Source organism: Mercenaria mercenaria, chromosome 4, assembly GCF_021730395.1.
Source record: "Mercenaria mercenaria strain notata chromosome 4, MADL_Memer_1, whole genome shotgun sequence".
NCBI classification, from domain to species: domain Eukaryota; kingdom Metazoa; phylum Mollusca; class Bivalvia; order Venerida; family Veneridae; genus Mercenaria; species Mercenaria mercenaria.
In genome coordinates, this window is record NC_069364.1 from 42,550,936 (window position 1) to 42,565,692 (window position 14,757).

Below are 14,757 nucleotides of genomic sequence, written 5' to 3' on the forward strand. Positions count from 1 at the left end.
GCTCTATACAGAGCTACAAGAGAAATACATGCAAAAAACCTTTCAATCAATTTAAAGCATATTAACACATTATTGAAAATTACCTAGACTTAAAATACACATAAATACAGTATAAGACATCAAGAGACATTGAGCTATATGTATTATTTCAAGACTATAAGCTTGAAAGCCTAAAGGTTGAAGGTTTATGGCATGTCAATGACCCCAAATTAATATTTGTGTCAAATTGTGACAAAGCAATAACCCGATAAATTTTTTATTAGAATGTCTAACAAGAACGGTCCGTAAGACAGCACGTTCGACTTTTCTCAATGCTAGACTATGAGTTAGAGCTTTGCAAGTAAAAGGGGCTTAACTCAATCAAATAAATATTTGACTTTATCTGAAACTTTAACCAAAACAAAAATAAATAAAATTTATCAATCATTATCATTCCACCATTTTGCCAGTCTTTCATTCAGAATGAAACAGTACATCTTATATATAGATGGAGCTATACCTCTATATGATAGCGGATCCCTTTGATCCAAGGATGCTGACTTTGGTATGGGATTTATTCCATACAGAAGGTACAACGTCTGAGCTAAAACATACATTGAACAGAGAGTGAAGAAATAAAGCAGAAGCAGCATTCTTTAAAACATCATCTGGTATGTTGTCAAAACCTGATGCCTTACCACGCTCGGCATTATCAACGGCTCGTCTAACCTCTAATATGGAGATTTTATTATTAAAAATGCCCCGGCAGTCAACATTCTGTGGACGTAAGAAAGCTACATTTGATACATCTCCCACCGAAGCGTTAATTAAATCCTTGTGCCATTTCTGTAGTTACTTGTTAATGTCATGCGTGGTGGAGTCATCATCATTATAAGTTTGGATGATTTAGTAAAACCTATGCCAACTTTATCAATTGTTTTCCAAAATGAAATATTATCAGTGTCACATTCAGTAGCAATATTATGTTGAAAATTAAACCAGTACATACGCTTTTTCTTTATCAAATTTCTTACGTGCTTGATCATAGACACTTTAACAATTAGCATTTCCATTACTTTTACGACATAGGCGTTCAGAATGACAAACATTATACCAAAGGTAAACTAAGATATTTTCTTTAACAGTATTACACCACTGGTAACAATATCAATATCACACTGCCTTTGTAAACCTTGCTCTAAATATAGAATAGTTTCATTCAATCTAATAACAGTACTATCACTAGACATAAAACTATTTGTCCTGAATACCTTTAAAATCAAATTTATCAAAAATTACAGAATCTTCATTAATATTTCCCGACTGCAAACAATTATCATTTTCACCATTTACACCTGAGGTTAAAATACTCCAATACAAAAGTTTATAAAACTATACTAAAAAGAGAATGAATAAGTTTGCAGATGAAGTTGTGAAAACACATTAATTCAGGGAGGGCCTAAATTGTCCACCTGTCATCTTGTAGAATAGCTGTTTTATACCAGTATTATCAGAATGACTCGCACGAAGTTCATGTTGGAGGAAAAAGTAAATAGATCTGCTTTACATAATTCGTAACATCAATCAGCTTAAATCATTACTAGTAAGTAAGTAAGTAAGTAAGTAAGTATTTTATTATAGTGACATGTGCATTTCCGTGTCCAACAAAATAACATATGAATATGAATAATATACAGCACCCGGCCCAGTGGGCCTATATGTCACATACAGGAAAAGAGTAAATTATAAAATCATATAGACAATAAATATAAGTAATGCAATTAAGACGAAATGAAATGACAGATAGAAATATCTGTATAAAATGGTTATACAAAATAAATATACAGAATTTCAAACAAGACCAAAATGAAAGAATAAATTTTGAATATTCGTTCATGGACTACCGTGGTCATTAGTCAGGAATACATAACGATTCGTCTGCACAGGTAAGCCTTTGACAAGTACTGAACGGTTTGATGAATTTAACAAATATTTCAGTTTTCCATTAATATCCAGGTCATTGAACAAGTTACTCGAGATAACGGTACCTAAAATATTGAATCTTAAGTCATTACAAAGTTCACAGTGTCATATATATAACAACAAATCATTTCTGATTAAGCCATTAAAATGTTCTTTCAAATTGATTAAAATGTGTTAAATACTTCTGCGATTTAGAAATTAAATTCTTAAAGAGAGCGAATAATAATGATAATAATGAAATACATGAGCACTGAAACTCAATTTCTTTAACAACAATTGTGCTGTTATTGTGTGAGAATACAAGAATTTTAGTGATTTTATATGCCATATTTAAAACTTTTATAGGACAAGTTCCCATACAAGCAAACATACATATATCTAAAATTAAAACTGTATTTCGAATAAACATATTACAATCAATTCTTCAAGCTATAATCACTACGGTTTCAATTCACCAAAATGGCCGCATATTTTAAGTCCGAAAACTGAGGAAATGATTTCAGAATTTTGACAGAAATTTGGAAGCAATTTCCTAACAAAATATCTTTTACAAAATAGCATTGTCTAAAAGATCGGAAAATGTAGATACAGAATAAAGGTTATAAAATTTTGGCATTTTATCATTAAATGTAGAAATAAATCCTTAAACTTGAACAAAGTCGCAATTCTATTTTTATCCTTATATATTCTATATGAGCGACAGTGATGAAATTGAAAGTTAAAAGAAAGCAGTTTCCTCTTTAAATATTTTCATATTTTTTTTACATGAAATGAAAGATAAAGAAATGTAAATTGGGAATATAGGTTATATGACAAATAAATGATTATTGGCGTTTTAAACGTTTAAAAACAACTTCCCTATATGATTCAATGCTTGTTTTATCTATAACGGTATGACAGGAGTTAACAAGGGAGATAATTCTATCGATAATCCGGGAGCAATGTATGCAAACGTCCGGTATGTGCTGTACTTAAATTCAGAAACATTAGCCTTTGTTGCAATTTGTATGCTGCTTATGAAATGTTGTATTTTATTGTATTTTATTTGCACCTGTCTTATGTACACACGTCACCCCACGTCTCATAATGTTGTAAAGTACTTTCATGTTTAAATACTCTTCAGCAAATGCTAATGTCTTTTCTTTTAGCTGTGTTATCATTGTTAAAATCTGTTTGCCATATGTTTGGTGGAAAATAGCTCGTGAGATAATGTTAATTTCGACATTACATAAATTTAAGTTTCTAGTATTATGTATCTTGTTTGGTTAGAGTTAAGGTTAAGGTTAGGGATATACCTAACAGGATTATATAACGCCTTAAACCAAACAAGTACTGTGATGAAAAGCAACAAGGAAACATACTTGGGTCTAATTTCACAGTTAACTAGACCCGTAAGAAATGTTTGAATATCTCATAAAGTACTGACGAAAAAATGTTTAAATTTTCACTGAGGATACCTTCTTTATATTGTCAACGAACTGCACCATTTCATTACCATATCAAAAGCATAACACAACCTGGGTATAAAAGAAACAGAGATCGGTATCCAAAATCAGATTCCCAAAATAACGGATTTTCCAGCAGTCAAAAGTCTCACTGAATATATCTTATACTTAGTTAATACCGGGTATGCCCGCCGTTGGCTGCACCGGTCACGCATAGAATAGATACAATTCTACAGGTACGTTTGCCAAATCCAGTCCCACTCGTTCAGGAGTGCATTCTGAAGCTGTGCTAGTTTTGTACGGGATAGGGAAGTCTTCGTACACGTCTATCCGATTTATCCCACACCTATATAGTTTCTGTCGAATGGCTCACCATGATATCTAACCCAAGATTCTTGTATAAATTGTTTTAATAATTCAGCATGTACATTTTACACGAGATCTTGGACATTGAATAGGGTTGAACTAATACAGTAGTATTCTGCGAATTTCGAATGATTGGTCATATCTGTAATTTGTATTCCTATATTATATTCATTCTACACTGACAAAGCTACGTCATATATTGATATATTAATGAAATATTATCAATGATAAATTCAACTTTCGACCATCAGTACCTTTTTGCGCATTCAAATATTTCTTAGGGGTCTAGCTGGTAGTTGAACCAAGTATATGTGGCAGACTAACTATCTGAACATTTTCAGTGCTGAATAAAACTCAAAAGGAAAATTGGTTCATGACTTCTGCAAGAAACATATTTTCCGCTAAATAAAAATACTGAAAAGAATCAGACCTAAAACGAAACCCAAATTGTATTGGTGGTGTATGAATTTAAACATTCCCATAAGTAATATTGAATGAGGAAACCAAGCATAGAAGTATGATGCGTATTTAGCAAGAAACTAGCTTTAAGGAGAAATTCGCTACGTAGCAAAACTGACAGCAGTTGTGCTACTGCAATTGTTTTGCCGCTATTTCTCTATTTGGTGTCTGTTAACCTATACATACGCGCATCCTCGATGCTGTCGTAGAAGGCAGAACAATTAGAGTATCAATATTAGGTGCTGGAAGACAAAATTCAAAGCAATCGAGTCCTAGTGGACGTTTACAAAGTTCTGTCTTCAACCTCTCAGTCACAAAAAAGAGAGGATAGCGTATTGTCCAATTGTAAAAGTGTATGAACAGCGAACAAGCGGCATCTCTAGTCGGGTTATAACCTTTTTTAACAAAGCCTTTTATAATTTTACCGAATTAAACTGGAAATCTGTCCTGACCCAGAATTTCACGACATTATAAATAACATTCCCATAAAAGTCAGGTTGTTGGTTATATTGTCTCAGTAAAGTGTCTTAAGGCTACTATTAATTTTAATTTTAAAACAAACTTTATTTACAATTATAGTAAAACATACTTAACTATTCACCCCAGCAAGCATTGCATATTAAGCCGATGTCAGTCCTATATGTTTTTGAATATTTGCCGGACATCAGTCATAGTCAGTTTGCAAAATTAACGTCATACTTGTCCAATATTGTTTCCGACATCAACGATGGCGATGCGATATTAAAGTTTAATGTTGGTCTGAATTCGAAGTAAAATCAATCCAGTGAGTTATTAATACTTTATCTTGTTTCTTTCTAATATCATACCAATGTTGGACTGGTATCAAAGTGTAACTGTATTAAATTTGAGTCTGAAAATGTTTAGAAATGATTTTATTATCTTCTCTTATATTATTGTAAGTGGGAAACAATAGGGATGATGCAATAACTTAGAAAAAGATGAGAGATGCTAGTGATGTCGAATGCTTTAGAGTTCTACTGTTGTTGACTGAGATGGCTTCAGCTATGGGGGTTGTTGATGACACAAAGTCAGTTGGATTTTTACAATGTTATTTCCAACACCAATAAATATTCAAATATACAGCTTATAATTGACAGTTCAAAGGTTAATGAAAATTTACATACAGTTCATCAAGACTTTAACTATGCACAGTGTTAGAGTATACTAGTACACTGCAGCAACAAACGGTTTAATTACAGTAGCACTCGTTTGCGAAATGAAATAGTTGTTGCCAAGTAGCACAAAGTGTTTTCCAATTTAATATTTATCACACAGTAATTGAAATTTACTGAACACAAAGTAGTCCTTTCTTCTATATGTCAGTGTACCAGAAAGTATTTATTTTATGTCTTTATTTTTATACCATATTTTTGATAATGTCTTTCTTTCTAAAAAAATCTGGTTTATATACTGTTTTCAAATTTTGACATGAGTAAACTTACCCTTATCTTAAAGATATCTTTTGAAATAACAAATAGTGGAAATGTAACAACAATAAAAATAATAAACATTTAGGGAAGAAAGTCATAAATGACAAGCAAGAATAACAAAGCCCTATTTTTAAGTAAGAATAAAACTGATAATCATTACTCTAGTACAAGATATCAAACCTAGCAAATCCAAAAGTAGGAAATGTCAATCATAGGTGACATAATTACCTTAAAGGTAGAATTTACTTTTCACGGATCATTTTTGTTTTCTAAAAAGATGAAAAAATAATATGTTTATTTAAATATTGGAATCAAACAATATGTATCAAAATTAAGTTATATATTCACATTATATAAATTACAACCAAATAAGTCTTATTAAATTTTATAATTCACATTTAAAGAAAGTCAGCTAATATTTAATATAACAAAAAAAAAGCAAAAATATAGATGACAATAGATGCATAGCGAAGCAAAACAAGTGAATGAAGTATAGCCATGCAATACAAAGTTTCCTACTAGAAGATGATTGATTATTATCTCATCTGCCATTGATGTATACACACTATTGTGCTATATATAGAAAATATGTTACAACTCAAAACATTTGGATTTAAGTTTGCATATCTAAATATCCACAGTTGTTAATTATTTTTAACCCTCATTATTACAACTTTTTCATAACTGTTCATTTTAAATTCTTAGGTAGATAATAGAAAAATCCCAGTATCATCAGGTGTCCCCCAGGGGTCTGTACTTGGTCCCCTGCTCTTTCTAGCTTACATAAATGACCTCCCACAAAACATTAGTTCCAAAGTCCGTCTGTTTGCAGATGACACGGCAATATATCTAACATTGTCATCTGCAGACCAATCTGTCACTCTCCAAAATGACCTAAAACGTCTAGAAAAGTGGGAGTTGGAGTGGGATATGGAGTTCAACCCCTCCAAGTGTCAAGTGATCCACGCCACTAGAAGGAAACGTTCTATCTCTACCCAGTATTACATACATGGAGTTCAACTTGAATCGGTCAGCTCAGCTAAATACCTAGGCGTGGATATCTCAAATGACCTATCATGGGACAATCACATAAATAGGTCAACCAAAAAAGCTAACCAAACCCTAGGGTTCTTAAGAAGAAACATTAAGGTCAAATCCCAAACCATTAAGACCATTGCTTACCAGATTCTAGTCCGACCCCAGCTTGAATATGCCTCTGAGGTATGGTCGCCCCACACCCAAACCCAGATAGACCAAATTGAATGCGTCCAAAGGAGAGCCGCCCGTTGGATCAAGACTGACTACGGCCGTACTTCCAGTGTAACAGATATGCTTCACTCCCTAAACCTTCGTTGACTGGATTTAAGGCGTATGGATTCTAGGTTATCACTCTTCTATAAGATTCATCATGATCTGGTTTGCTATCCCAATCGTAGATTACCTTACCCCAATGACCCGATGTGTCCGCTATGGCCATTACCTAAGTTATAGGTTAATTATAGGTTCTCTTATTTTCCGAGAACTGTGTACCATTGGAACCAACTACCCCCCCCCCCCCATCCCCCCCACCCCAGTGTCGCCCACCTCCCTACCCTAGAGCAGTTCACTGCCGCAGTTTGCAGCCTTGAACATGTCTCGCCCTAGTTATCCTGCTAACTCAAGTTTTAACCTTTTTATTTCACCAAAGTTATTTTTTAGTTTCTTCCACTCTAGATTTTTATCACTATATTCTTTCTCTTATGATTTTGACGCGCAAAACGTCTACGTCCCCGCAAGTGGTTCGACGGTTACGGAAGATAGATAGATAGAAAAAATGCAATGAAATACTTCATCATATTAAAGGGAAGTAATTTTGGAGAAAATATACCAACAAACCAAGCTGACCTTTGAGCTAGTGCTGTTGCGTCTGACAAGTCGACTCATTACGGGAAAGGAAACATTTATGCCAAGTAATATTAAAATCCCTCCGGACATGAAAGTGTGGACGGACGGACGAAATGACAGACGGAATGACGGATGGACGGAAAAAAGCAATCTCATAGTCCCCGAAACTGGAGGAGACTAATAATCTAGATCATTTTCAGACTAAATGCGCTGTTGCAAGCCACATTTTTGCAGTGTTGGTTTCAATTCTGACCTTGCTATACATTCGCACTGATGGTTCTTCATATTTTACACTGTGCTTGATGTATGTCGGCAAGGGCTTTTCATCTAGTAGAAAGAAATGCACAATAGCTCCTTTTGGTAATCCTGAAACCATATCATGCAGTAATGCTTCGATGACGTCTTCGCTGTCACCAAAGACATTTCGGAGACCGTATTCATTGTTTGGCTTTTTGTGAATGCTTCCATAGCCTATAATTTTCCCTGCATCCATGACAACAGCAACGCGAACATCTTCTCCTGAAAACCATGCACGAAGTATCGCCGTTCGGTCAAAGTTTGGATATACATACTGATCATATACCATTAAAGCAGGCCACATTTCTTCAGATAGAGTGATGGTTTCATAATTGGACAAATAACCTTTTTTCATATCATCTGTAATAGTGAAAAAGTGATAGAAGGTTCTAAACGTTTGAAATTGGAGCCCATTCTTTTTGTACCAGTCTACCATTCCTTTTACTGCGTCCAGAGTTATATTTTGATTTCCCGTCCTTTGTAACATTGCTTTCCACAGTACTCGTCCTATGCCGCTGCGTCGAAGATCTTTACGGACAATGAAAGTAGACACGTATACAGTATCCGGAGCACTCTTAGTTACCCCGCAAAATCCTGAAACACGTGTACACTTAAAATAGAACATGTCATCTGAATATTGATTAATCAAATGCAATCTTCTACTTCTACAACTGTATACTAATAAAGACTGAAATTATTGCATATCCTAAATTAACAAAGTTGAAGTGCGACAAAATTTCTCTTTATTTTGTCAAAGAACATCAAGAAATATTTTGTACAGCTGCGGAAAGTTTTGAATTCTTTCTAATGTTCTTGTTTACCTCTTGTTCTTCAACATAAAAGATAAGTTTGATATATGGTATTTTTACCAGCAGGCTCAACCAGTCACAACCAGGAAGTTTTGATATAACAACAGGCTCATCAGACCTGTCTTCCGTCACAAGGAGTAGTTCGGACTTAGCAACAGGGTCGCCTGATTTGTCTTCAGCCACAAAGAAGTAGCTTGACTTGCCAACAGCCTCGCTATATTTGTCTTCAGCCACAAGTAAGTAGTTAGTTTATACTAACTTATTTTAGCTCGATTGTGAAGAAAGCTTTCAGCTTATTTATACCACGTTCTAGTCCCTTTCTTGGAAAAACAAGTACTGGTGTCTTATGGCGTGATTTTGACCCCAGTAGAGCTCGAACCCATGATCCCCAGCTCAAGTGGCCAACACCTTAACCGCTAGACCACCTCTCTAGAGGTAGTTGGACTTACCAACAGGTTCGCCAGATTTGTTTTCAGCCACAAGGAGGTAGTTTGGATCGAGTCTAGTGTGCGACAAATGGTCATACATAGACCAGTCCCATCCGTCTTCGTCAACAAACTGCAGCAGAATTGTAATGTCTTCCTTTCTACATTGACGATTAGTTACGTCACTTGCAGAAACCGTTGACATATTAATAAACTGTAAAAGAATAAAGGAAACATATGTATAGATATACAATTTTCTTACAACTTTATAACAAAAGCTCGTAGAACATGAAGTGCCCCCTCCCCCTTGATGCATTCAGTAACTGCACAAAGAACAAAAATTATTTGGTCACTGTGCACTGTACACTGTGGACGTTTGACGTGCTGACCTCAAAAAAATAATTATGGGTCATTTACAAGTCATAAGTGACATCCGTATCAAATGTGATCTTAGACCAAAGCATTCTCTAGTTATTTGGCAAAACAGTTTTACCGTTCTGAGTCAATGTGACCTTTGACTTTCTGATCTCAAAATCAATAGGGGTCATCTGCAGGCCATGATCAACCTCCCTATTAAGTTTCGTGCTCCTACGCCCAAGCGTTATCTAGTTATCATTCGGAAACGGTTTAAATGTTACGGGTCACTGTGACCTAGACTTTAGACCTACTGATCTTAAAATTAGTAGGGATCGTCTGCTTATTATGACAAACCCCACTATTAACTGTAATGACCCTTGGCCCAAGCGTATTTGAGTTATCATCCGAAACCGATTGGTCTACGGATGGACGACCGGCCAACCGCCGACATCGGAAAACAATATATCCCCTTCATCAACCTCCCTATTAAGTTTCGTGATCATAGGTCCAAGCGTTCTCAAGTTATCATCCGGAAACGGTTTAACTGTTCCGGGTCACTGTGACATTAACCTTTGCCATACTGATCTCAAAATCAGTAGGGATCATCTGCTGGTCATGATCAACCTCCCTATTAAGTTTCGTGATCCTAGGCCTAAGAGTTCTGAAGTTATCGTCCGGAAACATTTTAAATGTTCCGTGTCACTGTGACCTTGACCTTTAACCTACTGATCTCAAGTTGAATAGGGCTCATCTGCTGGTCATGACCAACCTTCCTATCAACATTTATGATCCTGGGCCCAAGCGTTCCGGAGTTATTATCCGGAAACCGATTGGCCTACGGGCCGACCAACAGACCGTCCGACTGACCGACCGAGAGACCAACCGACATCAGTAAAATAATATACCCCTTTCGTCAACCTCCTTAATGAGTTTCGTGATCCTAGGCCCAAGCGTTCTCAAGTTATCGTCCATAAACGGTTTAACTGTTCCGGATCACTGTGATCTTGACCTTGGACACATTGATCTCAAAATCTATAGTAGTCATCTGCTGGTCATTGTAAACCTCCCTATTAAGTTTAAATATTCTGTGTCACTGTGACCTTGACCTTTGACCTACTGATCTCAAGATCAATAGGTGTCATCTGCTGGTCATGACCAACCTCCCTATCAACATTTATGATCCTGGGCCCAAGCGTTCTGGAGTCATTATCCGGAAACCGATTGGCTTACATGCCGATCGACAGACAGACCGACCGACCGACAGACCAACCGACAACAGCAAAATAATATACCCCTTGTATCAACCTCCTTATTAAGTTTCGTGATCCTAGGCCCAAGCGTTCTCAAGTTATCGTCCGGAAACGGTTTAACTGTTCCGGATCACTGTGACCTTGACCTTGGACACATCGATCTCAAAATCTATAGGAGTCATCTGCTGGTCATTGCAACCTTACCTATTAAGTTTCATGATCCTAGGCCCAAGCGTTCTCAAGTTATCGTCCGGAAACCGTTTAAATGTTCCGTAACACTGTGACCTTGACCTTTGATCTACTGACCTTAAAATGAATAGGGGTCATCTGCTGGTCATTGTCAACCTCCCTATTAAGTGTCAGGATCCTAGGCCTTAGCGTTTTTAAGTTATCATCTGGAAACCGATTGGTGTACGGACCGACCGACAAACAGACCGACCGGCATCAGCAAAACAATAGATCTACTCCTCCTTCTTCGAAGGGGGGTGGAGGGCATAAAAATCTAAACGCCAAAAATCGTGGTTTCTCCAAAGACCGAAAGAATTGTAAAGAAATCACACGTATGCATAAATTTCGATGTGTGGGGTAGATGGATTTAACAAAAACCTGTTAAAATGCGGATGCAGAAGTCATGCATTAAATTCAACATTGATGAAGATTTAAAAAACGATAACAAGAAAAACTAGTATATCTTTAATGTCATTAATTATCATTGTATAGGATATTAAAAAAACAAACAAATGAATAAATAATGATAATAACAGCTTTGCACACGGTTCGAATATGCGATTTGTTCACATGCCATAATGTGTAGCAGTTGGGATTAGGGAAGGGTTTAGATGAAGTTACCCCAACAGACTCATTGTTACTGGTCCCTTTGGCGATGCGTGGGTCTTGGCAGTTACACAATAAAATATATCGTATTTCAGTGACGCAAATATTTTGAAACATAACTATATATTTATTGTTACTGTTGATTTAAAGTTGTTATTTCCTGGAGTGTATTGTTTAGAGCAATTCACAGAACTCTGATTTTTCAACATTCTAAGTCTGACAAAATTCATTTTATTTATCATTGAATCGAAGTAATTCAAGGAAAAATCTGCGAAATAGATATATTACATTTTAAAATCTTACATGAAATTAATGAATACTAGTACGGGCCAAGTATCTGCCAGAGCGATTGAGCTATTGAAGCACGCACTTTCCACAGTAAAGTTACATAGGACTCTATACGAAAAATGATTATATTTCTTTAAATATCCGGGGCTGCTCCAGTTGCAATTTTAGACACTGTCACTATCACTGCATGTAAGCACGAGCGGTGTGATAAACTATGAATTTAAATGATTACTTTGTAACATGTAGTACAACAAATATGACAAACAAAATATAGGCCTATTAACGCTTAAATATAACAAGGGAACGCATCTCTTGCCATTTTTTTTGAACATTTTCAAGGGGAGGCCCCAAAAACCCAATCCGACGGGTATCTCTCAAAAATTGGCGGGCCAGATATGAATAAATCCAGATAAACTGCTAGCTATAGCAGAATTAATTTTGTTTGTTTATTTAGTGTGCTTAACTGATCCACTATATTATGTTTATTTTTGTGTAGAGAAGATGCCTGCTTGGCAGTGGTCAATCTGCTTAGGCAGTGGTGTTTAGCTGCAGTTGATACGTAAGATTTTCATTTTGTTTCTGCCAAAACTTTTAAGCTACAAGTTTGTCATACTATCGTTTTAAGAAATCTTTGGGTTACATCTATATCATCAGTTAATCTATATTGTTAACAGATTTATATATGTACTCTTATCCTATTTGTAATAGGTAAACATGTAATATACTTGTAAACAATGACCTTTAACGCTAGTATGCTGCATGAAAGAAAAAATATAACTTAAGTAAAATAATTACATTTAATTCCGGTTAAGCGACCAGCAGAATGAAAATCCGAGTCCAGTATAAGAATAATGAACTGATTTTTTCAAGTACAAAAATAGCAAGGGAATTTTCTATAATGTTTAAAAGTTATAACATAACGTTTTATACTTCCGCATTGAAGCCTTTGTATTGGCCACACAGCAGGCGAACTTCGCCTCACATGATTATGTTATTTGTAGATGTCATTACTGATATGTTTTTATAATTATGTGAAACTTGCATCAATGATATGCTCCGCCAACCGTTGTAAAGATTCAAGATTTCAAGACTTTATTATTTCGCTCAAAATATGATGTATGTGAATATGAGAGAAAAAAGAACATATGTAGAAAAATATAAACAAGTAACAAAACTGTATCGCTGTTACCTGTCCATGTCAATATTGAAAATGAAATGCTTGACAAAATATTTTCTCTATGCAAATTTAGCGTTGATCAGTTGATTCGTGTGTGGACAAGCAGCGAACATTTATGCTTTACATAATGTGGGACTTTTCAATACATTCGGTGCAATATACCGTCCTTCAAAAGTGACACTTTATGCTTGTTACAGTTATTTCCCTTACACCGCGTCTGAGATATTCCCTGGGGTTATAATATGATCAACGTTGGACATTGTGTCAGGAGGAAGATTGTTAATCCAACCAAGGAAATCAGTGTGCGGGTAAAATATTTCACATTTTAAATGCATTTCATTCAAAATCACTAGCTGAACAAACGTTGGCCCGAATGTGATCGTCGTATTTATTGTGATGATTAAACCAGAGGAAAAGCATAGTTTAATAACATATTTAATTTTCATTTTTAAATTCATTAATCAAAGCATACAGAGAAACCTTAAAGACGCGCCATAATATAACTGTATTCTTTTTTCCGTGACGGTAATTATACATAATTTGCATGTAGAAAATGAGAAATAACAAGTATCTAGTTACAAATTGATAATTGCCAACTTTGTTTCTATAGTGTAAGATAGTTATTATTCTAGTTTAGTTTATACTTTTATTAATGTCTCATCTGTATACATCATATGCATACAACAAACAATTTAACATTAAACAGTATACAGCCGCTCTATACAGAGCTATAAGAGAAATACATACATAAAACCTTTCAATCAATTTAAAACATATTAACACATTATTAAAATTACCTAGAATTAAAATAAACATAAACACAGTATATGAAATTAAGAGACATTGAGCTATATGTATTATTTCAGGACCACAAGCTTGAAAGCCCAAATTGAAGGTTTATGACATGTCAATGACCCCAAAATAAAATTTGTGTCAGATTGTGACACAACAATAACCCGATAAATTTTGGATTAGTATGTCTAACAAGAGCTGTCCGTAGGACAGCACGCTCGACTTTTCTCAATGCTAGACTATGAATTAGAGCTTTGCCAGTGAAACAGAGTTATGGGGATTGTTTCCTTGGTAAGATTTTGATAGTTAATTACTATTTTAAGTTACAAGGCAAAAGTTTTGATAGTAACCCAAGCCAACTCACAATACTAAGCCATAGTAGGTATATATTTTGCCAACACCCAGAAAAAAGCGCATTGCTCTATTCTGTACAGCTTCAATACAGGAGTAGACTTTGTTACCCCAAATACATGCACCGTAGTCCATAACCGGCCATAGCAATAAATCATATAGTTTTCTAAAAACATCGCGAGGGAAACCGCCGGCTAACTTGGATTTGGCTATAAGTAAACCAAGAGCTGGACTAGCACTTTGAGCTACAGCTTTGGCAGTAACATTATAATCTAAAATTCACTTAAAAACACCTAAATATGTATACTTGTCTACAGCTGATAGTTCTTTATCACCACACATAAACTTCACATTTGTTTTCAGTATTGAATGTTTTTTGAAATGAACTATATTGCTTTTAAGATCATTAATGATCATATCATTACCGCACCAATCATGTAAACCATTTAAGAGTATTTGCAAGTCACTGGCTGTTTCAGACAACAGGACGATATCGTCCGCATACAATAAAATGCAAACTCTTTCACCATTTACAGATATACTAATATTCAACAATGTGATGTATAATGAAGGTCATTAACATACATGTTAAACTAGAAGATGCTTTTGT

The 14,757-nt window shown here is 35.2% G+C and overlaps 1 protein-coding gene across 2 annotated transcripts in view; it reads right to left on the bottom strand.

Moving 5' to 3' along the window:
* LOC123551554 (uncharacterized) overlaps positions 1-14,757 on the bottom strand; it is a 73,296-nt gene that overhangs the window by 20,443 nt on the left and 38,096 nt on the right. Inside the window, exon 1 of one of the 2 annotated variants that reach the window (XM_053541041.1) lies at positions 12,623-12,677. The exons of the other annotated variant lie outside the window; for it this stretch is intronic. The gene's annotated coding sequence lies outside the window, so the exon portion shown is untranslated. Of the gene's footprint in view, positions 1-12,622; positions 12,678-14,757 lie in introns of those variants that run through there. 2 annotated transcript variants of the gene reach the window in all.